Source organism: Garra rufa, chromosome 4 (genome assembly GCF_049309525.1).
Source record: "Garra rufa chromosome 4, GarRuf1.0, whole genome shotgun sequence".
Classification (NCBI taxonomy): domain Eukaryota; kingdom Metazoa; phylum Chordata; class Actinopteri; order Cypriniformes; family Cyprinidae; genus Garra; species Garra rufa.
Window position 1 is genome coordinate 36,942,736 of NC_133364.1, and position 12,746 is coordinate 36,955,481.

Consider the following 12,746-nt stretch of genomic DNA (forward strand, 5'->3'; position numbering starts at 1 on the left):
CTCCAACTTGTCTTGCAGAAAGGAAAGCACAACACTGATGGGACATCTCTAGGGGTCTTCTCTGCGAGAAGAACACCAGTCTATGAATAGGCTTCACTTCAGAACAAAGCCTGCCTAATAGTGGGACCTATAGCCTGAGTGATAGTGTCTTTCATTGTTTGTGATAGATCACTTAAGTCTGCCACATCTTTTCCAGAAGCCTCACATGGAGGTTCCAGAGATCTAGATGCAGGTGCCAAATGGTACCTGTCCCTGAGAAAGGAGGACCTTCTTCAGGGGCTTTGCCAAGGAAAGGCTATCTCAAGGAAAAAATCAGGTCGTAGAACCAGGTCCAGGTGGGCTCACCGGATGAAATGTGTATTTGCACAAACCCCAGGGCCAGCTTTGTGCTAAAGTATCCATGCCCAGGGGGAATAAAACAACTGGCAATTGTAGGACTGACAAGCAAACAGGTCTACCTGAGCTTCTCCGAGTCAACTCCAGATCAGCTGAATTGCCTGGGAATGGAGTCTCTAGTCTTCCAGGAGCAGAAGCTGTTGTGAGAGCATATCGGCTGCATGATTGAGCTCCCCTGGTATGTGAATGTCATGCAGTGATTTGAGCCATGCCTGACTCCAGAGAAGGAGATGGTGGATGAGTTGTGCCATGCAACAAGAACACCTTGATGGTTGATGTACGCAAACTTGCAGATGGACAACTCTGCAATGAAGCACTGCTAGCAACTTAAAACAATTGATATGCCACTGCAGTCGAGGTCCTGTCCAGGAGCCCAAGGTGGTGTGCCTGTTGCCAGCTCATTCTGGAGGCATCTGTTGTAACAACAATGTGCTTAAACACTTGTTCTAAGAGCACTTATTAAAAAAAAAGGTATGACCATAAGCTGAATAAGCGACAACAGGTTGATGTAACAATTGCCCAATGTGTGCCATGGTGCCACGCCCATCCTGGGACTTGGCTGTGCAGCCAGTGCTAAAGCAGTCTCACATGCATCAATCTGAGCGCCATTACTGTTGCTACAGATGGTGTACGCCCTCCCTATAGGCGAACTAAGCGACTGCTTAATAATTTTCCATACATAATTTTACCTTTATTGCGTAAATTATATAGGCTAGTAGCCTGTTCTTCATCCACTTGAAACAAAACCTAATATTAAATTGTATGTTAGCTTATTTTTATTAACAAGTGTTATGAGTTTTTTTTTTTGTACTTTGTTATAGACTATTTACTTAGACATCAACAATAATCATAAACAGGAGCAGTTGTATTATCATCAATTCTCTGATGAACTTTTATTTAGAAATGGGAATGTTCATTTCGGTTATTTTATTTCTCCTGACAACCGACGGTCGTTTAGACTTTTTTAACCTTTAACTGACAAGATTGTTAAATTACAATTAAATGAAACTTTAATTAAAACGCAGCTGTGACCCATTAAAAAATACGTAAATTTGTTTTCCATGGATTAATTTTATAGATGCAAAAAGAAGCATAAACAACAGAATGTGAGGATTCACATGGGCACCTGCAGCGCTTCTGCAAACGGATGAAAATCTTATAAAGAAAGCTATATATAAAATAAATAATCGGGGGATCAAGTGATCGTGCCGGCACCTCGATCCTGCGAGCAGTTAAGCATTACAAACTCGACAACACAGCTTCATTGTCATAATAAAATACAGTCAGCCAAATATATTGAAAAACCCCTTTTCTCTACAAAAAAAAGTGTTTCCAAACATATTTTTGCGACATTTGAAGTATACAATTAGAATTAGAATTTAGTTAAACGGAAAAAGATTATGTCGACACATGAGGAATTTTATCGATAAGGCATTTCCATCAGCTATATCGGTAAAAATTCCAAAGTGCTAAATTGTTTTGTGTTTTTTTCCACAAAAAAAAAAATCTTTGGATGGCTACTGGCAATACTCCACTAGTGTTCACTGCAAGGCAGGACCCCAAAATTACCCTGCTTAGGGCCCCCAGATGAACAGGGCCGGCCCTGGCTGCAGATGGCATATACCCCGTGAGTCTCTTAAGTATTTTTATTGGAAACGCTGTTTTCTCCATGAAAAAATTCAGGCAGTTCAGCAACGTCTGTGCACTTGTTCATTAGATGCGCTGTCATGTTGACAGAGTGAGTTAGTTCAACAGAATCTTTAATGCTGTGATAGACATTTTAGACTCCTCTGGAACCCTATTCTTTGGCACCATCATCCAAAAGCTCAATGGTGCGATATTTTGTGGAGGAATGAGAGGATGCTTATAGAAGCTTTTAGCTCCAAAGCATAATCACTCCACCGTCCTATATTACCATATGTACAAGGATTGGCAATTTTCATTGGCGTTTTCTTGTACTACTCAGAGGTGACTGGTGTCTCAGGTGAAACCCCACAGCATCAGTTATTTCCATAAAAACAAACATGACTGACTAAAAGAGAACACTGTTGTATCGACTTACCTTGTTTTTCTGTGTCTTTCTCTGCTGTCTCTGAGCATGTGTATTGATGTGTGAGAAGAAAAGATGCATATAGAAAATACACATAAGTTACAGAGAAATATTTATTGAGATATTTCATAGCATTAAAATGGTACAAAACAATCACTATGAGGTTGCAAAAAACGTCTCGGGTTACTACTGTAACCTTAGTTCCCTGAGGGAACGAGACGCCGCGTCAGGAACGCTATGGGGAACGCCATTGGCGGGCAGCACTCTGAATCATGTCTTGCAACCAATGAACGACGGGGGTGACGTCACAGGCGCGGTGACGTCACCGACCAGGAACTATAAAACGCGTGCGTTTGAAGCCGGCGGCAGCTCATAGGAATGAGGCGAGCGCCGTAGGGTGCGGGAATTATGGTCCGAGACGCGGCGTCTCGTTCCCTCAGGGAACTAAGGTTACAGTAGTAACCCGAGACGTTCCCTTCCGGGAACTCGAGCCGCGTCAGGAACGCTATGGGGAACGAGACTACCAACGCCCCCATAATTTCCGAGCCCTGCGAGTGTCTGTTCAACCAGGGTGGAAAAGGAGAGAGCCCTTGTCTAGCATACCGCGGACAAGAAGGCCCTGTAGTCCTCGGCCCTCGGGCACACGAGGAATGGTAGTCTTCCTCTGTCTGGTCGCCAGCCAGAGCGAGAGGTACTCCGCGGCCCTCAGGCACACGCAGAGTCTTAGTCCTTTGTCTGGGAGTCAGCCAGAACAAGAGGGACCGAATGACCACTGTCTAGCACTCGGCGGACAGATGGTGTGAGTGTGGTCCCCGGTCCGTAGACCCCCGAGGACTGAGAGCTTGACCTCCAGGCTCCTCGGCCCTCGGGCACACGAGGAGTGGGTGATCCTTTGCCTGGGGGTGCAGCCAGGGCAAGAGGGATCCAAGGCTCGGCCTGTGCTACGCCAGGACGCGAGAGATAAGGCCATTGTCGGCATTCCGCGGACAAGAGGGCACTGCAATCCCCGGCCCTCGGGCTCACGGGGAAGACAGTAGGGGCCTCAGCCTGGTAGCCAGCCAGTGCATGAGGCACTCCTCGGCCTTGTTCTAAGGCAGACGAGGAGTCTTAGTCCTTGGTCAAGGTAGTTTCCGGAACCAGAGGGACCGCATTACACTCGGTCTGATAGCATACTGCGTCAGAACACGAGGACAAGTGAGCCATTGTCTAGCATTCCGCGGACAAGAGGGCTGTAAAGTTCTCGGCCCGCAGGCACACGAGAATAGAGACCTCCGCCTGGTTCGCCAGTCAGTGCAGGAGGCACCCCTCGGCCCTCGGGCACACGAGGGGTCTTAGTCCTTTGTCTGGGAGTTAGCCAGAACAAGAGGGACCGAATGACCACTGTCTAGCACTCGGCGGACAGATGGTGTGTGAAGTCCCCGGTCCGTAGACCCACGAGGACTGAGAGCTTGACCTCCAGGCTCCTCGGCCCTCGAGCACACGAGGAGTGGGTGATCCTTTGCCTGGGGGTGCAGCCAGAGCAAGAGGGATCCAAGGCTCGGCCTGTGCTACGCCAGGACGCGAGAGATAAGGCCATTGTCGGCATTCCGCGGACAAGAGGGCACTGCAATCCCCGGCCCTCGGGCTCACGGGGAAGACAGTAGGGGCCTCAGCCTGGTAGCCAGCCAGTGCATGAGGCACTCCTCGGCCTTGTCCAAAGGCAGACGAGGAGTCTTAGTCCTTGGTCAAGGTAGTTTCCGGAACCAGAGGGACCGCATTACACTCGGTCTGATAGCATACTGCGTCAGAACACGAGGACAAGTGAGCCATTGTCTAGCATTCCACGGACAAGAGGGCTGTAAAGTTCTCGGCCCGCAGGCACACGAGAATAGATACCTCCGCCTGGTTCGCCAGTCAGTGCAGGAGGCACCCCTCGGCCCTCGGGCACACAAGGGGTCTTAGTCCTTTGTCTGGGGGTTCAGCCATGACAAGAGGGACTGAAAGCTTGCTCTGATAGTAGTGTCAGACGCGAAGTAGGGCCTTTGTCTAGTTTTCCACGGACAACAGGCAAAGTATTTCTTTGTTTGATTGCAGATCTCTTTAGTTTGGCGAAACTAACTTCTCTTCTTTCCGCAGAAAGATGCGCCTTGAGAAGTCTTCTCCTGGCTAGGGAGGTGGCTGACTCTCCAGGCCTAGCGCACTAGGCCGAGAGCACAGCAGAGCCTGGAGCGGCTCTGAGGTCAAGCTCATAGTACCTGACGAATGTCAGGGGCGATATGGACCAACCCGCAGTTCCTGGAAGCGGAGCTTCTGGAGAACGGAGGCTTCACAGAAGACTCTGTAAAATGAGAGGGAATCTCAACGCTCAATCCAACAGCTCTTAAGAGTGGAGGTCTCAGATAACCCTTCCGTGAGGGGAGACCTAGCTACACTCACGCTTTTTTTTTTTTTTTTTGGTACTAGAAGCGGCGCTTGGCTGCACAGCGATCGGGAGGATGTGTAAAGACGCAGCCTCGGCAACGTCCGTACTATGGCGTCCAGTCCGGGCAGACCTGGAGGCACTAGGGAGAACCAGAGGGAACCTTGCGATATCTATAGAGTCGCAGAGGTCCCATCCTCTGAGTCTGTATGCTTAAAATCTTTCATACTTCATTACTCCCGATGAAGCCTTAATCTCCCGACCGTGGAGGAAAGGTGTGACCAGGGGGCTCTGCCCACTGAGAGGCCACCTAGAGGGGCGTGGTAGGCACTCGTAGCCGCCACGTAATCCCTCCAGGTGGAGTGAGCTAGCCCTGCGGAAAGGCGAGACTGTAGGAACTCCAGAACTGTACCAACCGGGCAGTCGACTGGGTCTAAGTGGCACTCGCGGCGCCATCTCGCAAACAAGTTCCACTTGAGGCCATACAGTTTCCTCATAGAGGGAGCTCTGGATTGAAGAAGGGTCTCAACCACCTCAGTAGGGAGACCCGCTCCTCTAGGTTGTGCCCCCTCAGGGGTCACACCCATAACCTCAACTTCTCTAGGTGGGGTAGCAGACTGCGCCTCTGGCCTGAGATAGGAGGTCTTCTCCTGACAGGAATCTCCCATGGAGAGCCGTCTAGGAGAAATACCAGGTCCGAGAGCCATACTCGTGCCGGCCAGCGCGGGGCTACTAGTAGCAGCCGCACTTGAAACCGACGGGACCCGTTCCAGAACTCCCGGGAGCAGAGCGATCGGGGGGGAAGGCGTACAGACGCAGCCACGGCCACGTCTGTGCCATGGCGTCCAGCCCCAGTGGAGCTGGAGGCACCAGAGAGTACCAGAGGGGACAGTGCGATGTCTCTTGAGTCGCAAACAGGTCCACCTGTGCCTGGCCAAAAACTCTCCATATCTGCTCCACCACCTCTGGGTGGAGCATCCATTCCCCGGGCCTCGGCCCCTGCCTCAACAGGACGTCTGCTCCCACATTCAGATGTCCAGGAATGTGGACTGCTCTCAGGGAGAGGAGTTTTCCTTGAGACCACAGGAGGATCCGATACGCCAGCTTGAATAAGGGGCGTGAGCGGATTCCTCCTTGATGGTTTATGTAATAAACTACCGCTGTACTGTCTGAACGAACAAGGACATGACGGTTTCTTAGGTCTGGTAGAAAACTCCTGAGGGCCTGGAACACCGCCAGCATCTCTAGGCAATTTATGTGCCATGAGTGATGGTGCGGGCTCCGCAGGCCTTGGGCTGAGCGGCCACACATGACCGCTCCCCATCCGGTAAGGGACGCGTCTGTCGCTAGTGTGACACGGCGGCATGGCATCCCTAAGACCGGTCCCTGAGAGAGAAACCAGGGTTTCTTCCACATGACCAGGGCACGTAGGCAGCGCCGCGTGACACTGATCTTGTGGAGCGGGTTTCCCCTCGGGGAGAACCCCCTGGTTTTGAGCCACCACTGCAGTGGTCTCATATGCAGCGGTCCAAAAGGTATTACGTTGGAGGCGGCTGCCATAAGACCTAACAGTACTTGGAACTGTTTGACAGTGAGTGACTGGCCTAGCTTGACCGCATTTACTGCAGTAAGTATGGACTCTAACCGAGCAGGTGACAACTGTGCCTGCATCGTGGATGAGTCCCATACCACGCCCAGATAAGTAGTCCTCTGTAAAGGAGAGAGGACGCTCTTCTTGGCGTTGAGTCTCAACCCTAACTTCTGCATGTGAGCGAGAACAACACCTCGATGCTGAACCGCTAACTGCTCCGAGCTGGCTAGGATCAGCCAGTCTATGTAATTGAGTATGCGGATGCCCTGGAGTCGCAGTGGAGCCAGCGCAGCATCCACACACTTCGTGAAAGTTCTGGGTGAGAGAGCTAGGCCGAAGGGAAGAACCCTGTATTGGTACGCTTCGCCCCTGAAAGCGAACCTGAGGAACTTCCTGTGCTGAAGAAGGATGGAGACGTGAAATAAGCGTCTTTTAGATCTATCGTGACGAACCAGTCCTCGGACCTGATTTGATACACGACCTGTCTGACAGTAAGCATCTTGAACTTCAGTTTTCTGACTGAGAGGTTTAGAAGCCTGAGATCTAAGATGGGCCGAAGCCCCCCATCCTTCTTCGGAACAATGAAGTAACGGCTGTAGAACCCGGATTCCCTGTCTTGAGGAGGGACCACCTCGATGGCCTCCTTCCTCAGAAGAGTATCTACTTCTTGTTCCATTATCAGACCCTGCTCGGGGCTACTAATGTTGGAAATACCCCGCTGAAAGGTGGCGGCTTGGGGCCGAACTAGAAAACATAAACCTTTCTCTACAGTACGCAGGACCCACTTGAAATCTTTGGCAGTAGTTTCCACGCTGCCAGAAAATTTACTAAGGGTACCAGCCTCTCGAGACTGGTGTCTGGATTTACTCGAGGAACTAACCCGGAGACCTGTAACAGTGAACTGGCAGGACGCTCCTGAGCTAGTTCCTCTGGGGACCCCTGTGGGGTTGCGAACTCTCCAGGGCCGCTACGTTTTTCGGGCGGAACAGCTAGAGGATGTTCGCGGGAGATTGCCGCGCCTTGTAATGCTGGCAGGGTTAACTGACAAACCTCCTGAGGGCCCCGAGGGGGTTGGAACCCGCACCTAGGGTACGGTGCAAACCCCCCCGCGAGGGGCAGCCCTCAATGGCTCTGAATCACAATCCTCAGAGCCGTATAGCCGAGGACTTCCTAGGTTTTTTTTTTTTTTTTTGGAAGCCCCCGACTTAGAGCGTTGCTTTCCGGGCCCTCTAGGCATAGCCGGAGGGACGCGGGTGGCAACGCTCTGTTTCTGCGCCTCTAAAGTAGAGAGCTGGTACACGGCTGGGTTTTACTTCCCGTCAAAAGACCCCAGCACGTGTATCTTTGCTGATCAAGCCTGAAGTTTTCTTTAGGCGGCTTGGAGAGCAAAGACGGAGCCTAAAGAATGATGCCTAGACCGGGGAACAGATAGCGTCTGTTCGACCCGCGGCGTCATCTTTACCGTTTGGAAGTGCTGACTTAGTCCGCAGGAAGCAGAACGTTTGCTTTTCTGCGGCTCATATTTGCTTATTTAGCTAATGCACAGTCAGCACAACCACCAGCTCATCATACTGAGGCGATCAGGGGGAGGGGGGCGGTTGAATACTTTTGACAACGTACTTCACATCAACCTCCTCGGAGGAAGATATGGCAAACGTTGAAAACCTTTCCTGGAAGGAAGTAACCGCATTGCGGGCTTCCATATCCAGAAAAAGATTCACTGATCCACCAGATAGGAGAGGAGATAGGGTATTTTTTAAAACACCCGTCTCCAGTCCCTCTAATAGATCGAGCCGCGATCTCAGCGAGTGCAGCAACCGCTCCGCCTTGGCGGAAGCGGGGCCACACCCGCGAGAAACGCAGGCGAAGGCTCCCTCCTCAAAGAGAGCCTTCTGTGGAGCACCCACAATGGAGGATTTAATGCTCACACTGTGGACAGCCAGCCTTTTCGAGGGCTGACTGTGCGTGCTCTACACTCAAGCAGACCACACATAGACTGTGTGTATCCCCACCAGTAATAAGCATTGGTAGGGAGGAACACACTATCTATGCGGCTGCTTGTACCGCCTAGTTTCGTAACACTTCTTTCCCCCATGGTTGCATTTTAAAGGTCATACTACTCAAATAAAAGTCGTGCAAACTGGCACGAAAAAACAGTAGTATGACCGGGACAGACACAGACACAGAGCGCTCTCGCTGAATGACAAAAGCTACCGCCGGCTTCAAACGCACGCGTTTTATAGTTCCTGGTCGGTGACGTCACCGCGCCCGTCGTTCATTGGTTGCAAGACATGATTCAGAGTGCTGCCCGCCAATGGCGTTCCCCATAGCGTTCCTGACGCGGCTCGAGTTCCCGGAAGGGAACTAGTCTTTACTCAAAGTATCAATATTGTATCTTGTCATAATAATGAAAATGTACCATTTCCAGCTGCATGTTTGGCATAAATAGTTACTGGTCCTGTGATGGTGTTTCCAGTAAATACAGGAACACTGACACTTGCACATGTTTCAGCTTTCACATCAATACTGACACCAGTCTGAGAACTGCTTCTTATGTGGACTGGAGCTTTGTGAGATAAAAGAGAGAAACTGATTTATTACTATTGCATTCACATTAAATTATTGTCACATTTATTTATGCCAGTGAAATGTATCTTTGATTTATTAATGAATGTAGCTTTATATTTAAACAAAACTTAAGTGACACTTTGGTTAAATGAAATAAATTGTAAAAAAAAAAACTTTGTCTAATTCTCACCAAATACTGACCATGTAAGATAGAATCAGACTAAATCTTAAATTTAGTTTAACAGTTAATTAGTTTTAGATGAACCGCTTTCTTTGTTCATTAGGTTCCCTTTCGGGAACTCAACACTGCGTCCTGAAACGCTATGGGGAACGCTATTGGCGGGCCGCACTCTGAGTCATAGTCTAACAACCAATCGGATGACGGGAGTGACGTCACAGGCGCGGTGATGTCATCGACCAGGAAGTATTAAAGCACGTGCGTTTGAAGCCGGCGTCAGCTTTTGTCATTCAGCAAGAGCGCTCTGTGTCTGTGTCTGTCTTAAAAACATATTGCTGTTTTTTGTGCCAGTTTGCACACCTTTATTTTGAGCAATATGTCAACCTAAGGGGGAAAGAAAGTTTAAGAAACTAAGGCGGTACAGCAGCCACATAGACAGTGTGTTCCTCCCTGCCAACGCTTCATTGTCGGTGGGGATACACACAGTCTATGCGTGGTCTGCTTGGGTGCGGAGCACGCACAGTCAGCCCTCGAAAAGGCTGACTGTCCACAGTGTGAGCTTCTTCCACTGCGGATGCTCCGTTCCTGGAAGGCTCTCTTCGAGGAGGGAGCCTTCGCTAGCGTTCCTCGCAGGTCTGGCCCCGCTTCTGCCGAGGCGGAGCAGTAGCTGCACTCGTGGGGATCGCAGCTCGATTTACTAGAGGGAATGGAGACGGGTGATTCCCTATCTCCTTCCTTACCTGGTGGATCGGTAAACCTCCTACTGGATAAGGAAGCCCGCAATGCGGTTACTTCCTTCCAGGAAAAGTTTTCAACGCATCCCCTATCTTCTTCCGAGGAGGTTGACGTGGAGAGCGTTGTCAAAAGTATTCAACCGCTCCCCCTGATCGCCTCAGTATGAGGAGCTGTTGGACGTGCTGACTAATGAGCCTCAGAGAAACAAACTTTATGTTTTCTGCAGACTAAGTCAGCACTTCCAAAACGGAGCTTTCTGTTCTTTCCCGATCTGCACACTGAACTGTCTAGATCAGGGGAAAAACTAGAAAGAAAAGATGATGCCACGGGTTGAACAGAAGTTAGCCAGCTATCTGTCGCCCAGCCTGGCATCATCCTTGAAAGCTCCGTTTTTGCTTCAGGCTTGATGGGCAAAATGTCCACGTGTCGGGGGTTGCTGGACGGGAGCTTTGAACCCCAGTCGTGTACCAGCTCCTCACATAAGAGGCTCATGATAGGAGCGTTGTAGCCTGTATCCCTCCGGTGAGACCTAGAGGGCGGGATTAGCAACACTCCTGACCGGGGGCTTCAAAACTAAGCCCGATCCGAGGGTCGTGCTTTAGTCTAGAGGTCCTCGGCTAAACGGCCCTGACTCTTGTACCTCAGGGGCAATGAGGGCAGCCCCTCTCGGGGAGTTAGGTGCCCCACCGCCATTACGGTGGCCACCTCTCCTCGGGGCCCTCAGGAGATTTGTCAGCTAACCCTGCCAGTGTTACAGGGCGCGGCAATCTCCCGCGAACACCATTCTCCGGTCTCTCCGCCCGGAAACGTAGCGGAACCAGAGAGTTCACCACCCCCACGGGGGTCCTCAGAGCGCTTACTTCAGGTGTATCCTGCCAGTTCGCTGTTACAGGTCACCGAATTAGCTCCTCAAATAAATCCAGAAACCAGTCTCGAGAGGCTGGTTCCCTTAGTAGACTTTCTGGCAGCGTGGAAACTACTGCCAAGCGTTTCTACGTGGGTCCTGCGCACTGTAGAGAAAGGTTATTACATTCAATTCGGCGCCGAGCCGCCACCTTTCAGCAGGGTATTTCCTACTCTTGTAAGCCCCGAGCAGGGTCTGGTAATGGAACAGGAAGTAAACTCTCCTGAGGAAGGAGGCCATCGAGGTGGTCCCTCCTCAACACAGAGAATCCGGGTTCTACAGCCGGTACTTCATTGTTCCCAAGAAGGATGGGGGCTGCGGCCCATTCTAGATCTCAGACAGCTAAACCTCTGAGTCAGAAAGCTGAAGACACATATTTTCACGTCTCCATCCTTCCTTAACACAGGAAGTTTCTCAGGTTTGCTTTCAGGGGCAAAGCTCACCAATACAGAGGTCTTCCGTTCGGCCTGGCGCTCTCACCCCGAACTTTCTCGAAGTGTGTGGATGCTGCTCTGGCTCCCCTGCGACTCCAGGGCATCCGCATACTCAACTACATAGACGACTGGCTCATCCTAGCCAGTTCAGAACAGTTAGCGGCTCAACATCGAGATGTTGTTCTTGCTCATATGAAAAAGCTGGGGTTAAGGCTCAACGCCAAGAAAAGTGTGCTTTCTCCATTACAGAGAACAACTTATCTAGGTGTAGTCTGGGATTCGGCCACGATGCAGGCACGAATGTCACCTGCTCGGATCGAGTCGATCCTTACTGCAGCAAATGCGGTCAAGCTAGGCTTGCTACAGTAGTGGCTCAGAACCAAAGGGTTTTCCCCGAGAGGGAACCCATTCCGCAAGATCAAGGTCACGCGGCGCTGCCTACGTGCCTTAGTCATGTGGAAGAAGCCCTGGTTCGTATCTCAAGGACCAGTGCTGGGAGCTCCTTGCCGCCGCGTCACGCTAGCGACAGATGCATCCCTCACCGGGTGGGGAGCGGTCATGAGTGGCCGCTCAGTCCACGGCCTATGGAACAATCACCATCTCTCCTGGCACATAAACTGCCTAGAGATGCTGGCTGTATTCCAGGCTCTGAAGCATTTCCTTCCAAACCTGAGAAACTGTCATGTGTTGGTCCGTATAGACAACACTGCGGTAGTCTATTATATAAACCACCAGGGGGGTCTGCGCTCATGCCCCTTATACAAGCCAGCGTACCAGATCCCCCTGTGGTCTCAAGAAAAGCTTCTCCCGTTGAGAGCAGTCCATATTCCCGGACGTCTCAATGTGGGAGCAGACGTCCTGTCGAGGCAGGGGCCGACACCCACAAGTAGTGAAGCAGATTTGGAGAGTGTTTAGACCTCTTTACGACTCAGGAGACATCGCAATGTCCCCTCTGGTACTCTCTAGTTTCTCCAGCTCCCCTTGGACTGGATACCATGGTACAGACGTGGCCGAGGCTTCGTCTGTACGCTTCCCCCCCGATCGCTCTGCTCCCGGGAGTTCTGGAAAGAGTACACCGGTACGGTGTACGGCTGTTACTAGTAGCCCCGTACTGGCCGGCCCGAGTCTGGTTCTCGGACCTTCTCTCCCAGGCTGGGGGCGCAATCTGCCACCCCCACCCAGAGATGTGGAAGTTATGGGTGTGGCCCCTGAGGGGGCACAACTCATAGAAGAAGCCGGTCTCCCAACCAAGGTTGTCGAGACCATTCTTCAATCCAGAGCTCCCTCTGTGAGGAAACTTATGGCCTAAAGTGGAACCTGTTTGCTTCATTGTGTCATGAACGCTGTTTAGACCCAGTTCACTGCCCGGTCGGTACAGTGCTGGAGTTCCTGCAAACTCGTCTTTCCGCAGGGTTAGCTCACTCCACCTTGAAGGTGTACGTGGCGGCTATATCGGCTTACCACGCCCTTCATGGTGGCCTTTCAGTGGTCC

At 51.1% G+C, this 12,746-nt stretch overlaps 2 protein-coding genes across 2 annotated transcripts in view; one reads left to right on the plus strand and one right to left on the minus strand.

The window, feature by feature from the left end:
• Positions 1-12,746, plus strand: part of LOC141333945 (uncharacterized) — a 140,862-nt gene that overhangs the window by 115,385 nt on the left and 12,731 nt on the right. The window lies entirely within an intron of this gene.
• LOC141333345 (NACHT, LRR and PYD domains-containing protein 12-like) overlaps positions 1-12,746 on the minus strand; it is a 36,121-nt gene that overhangs the window by 18,874 nt on the left and 4,501 nt on the right. The window lies entirely within an intron of this gene.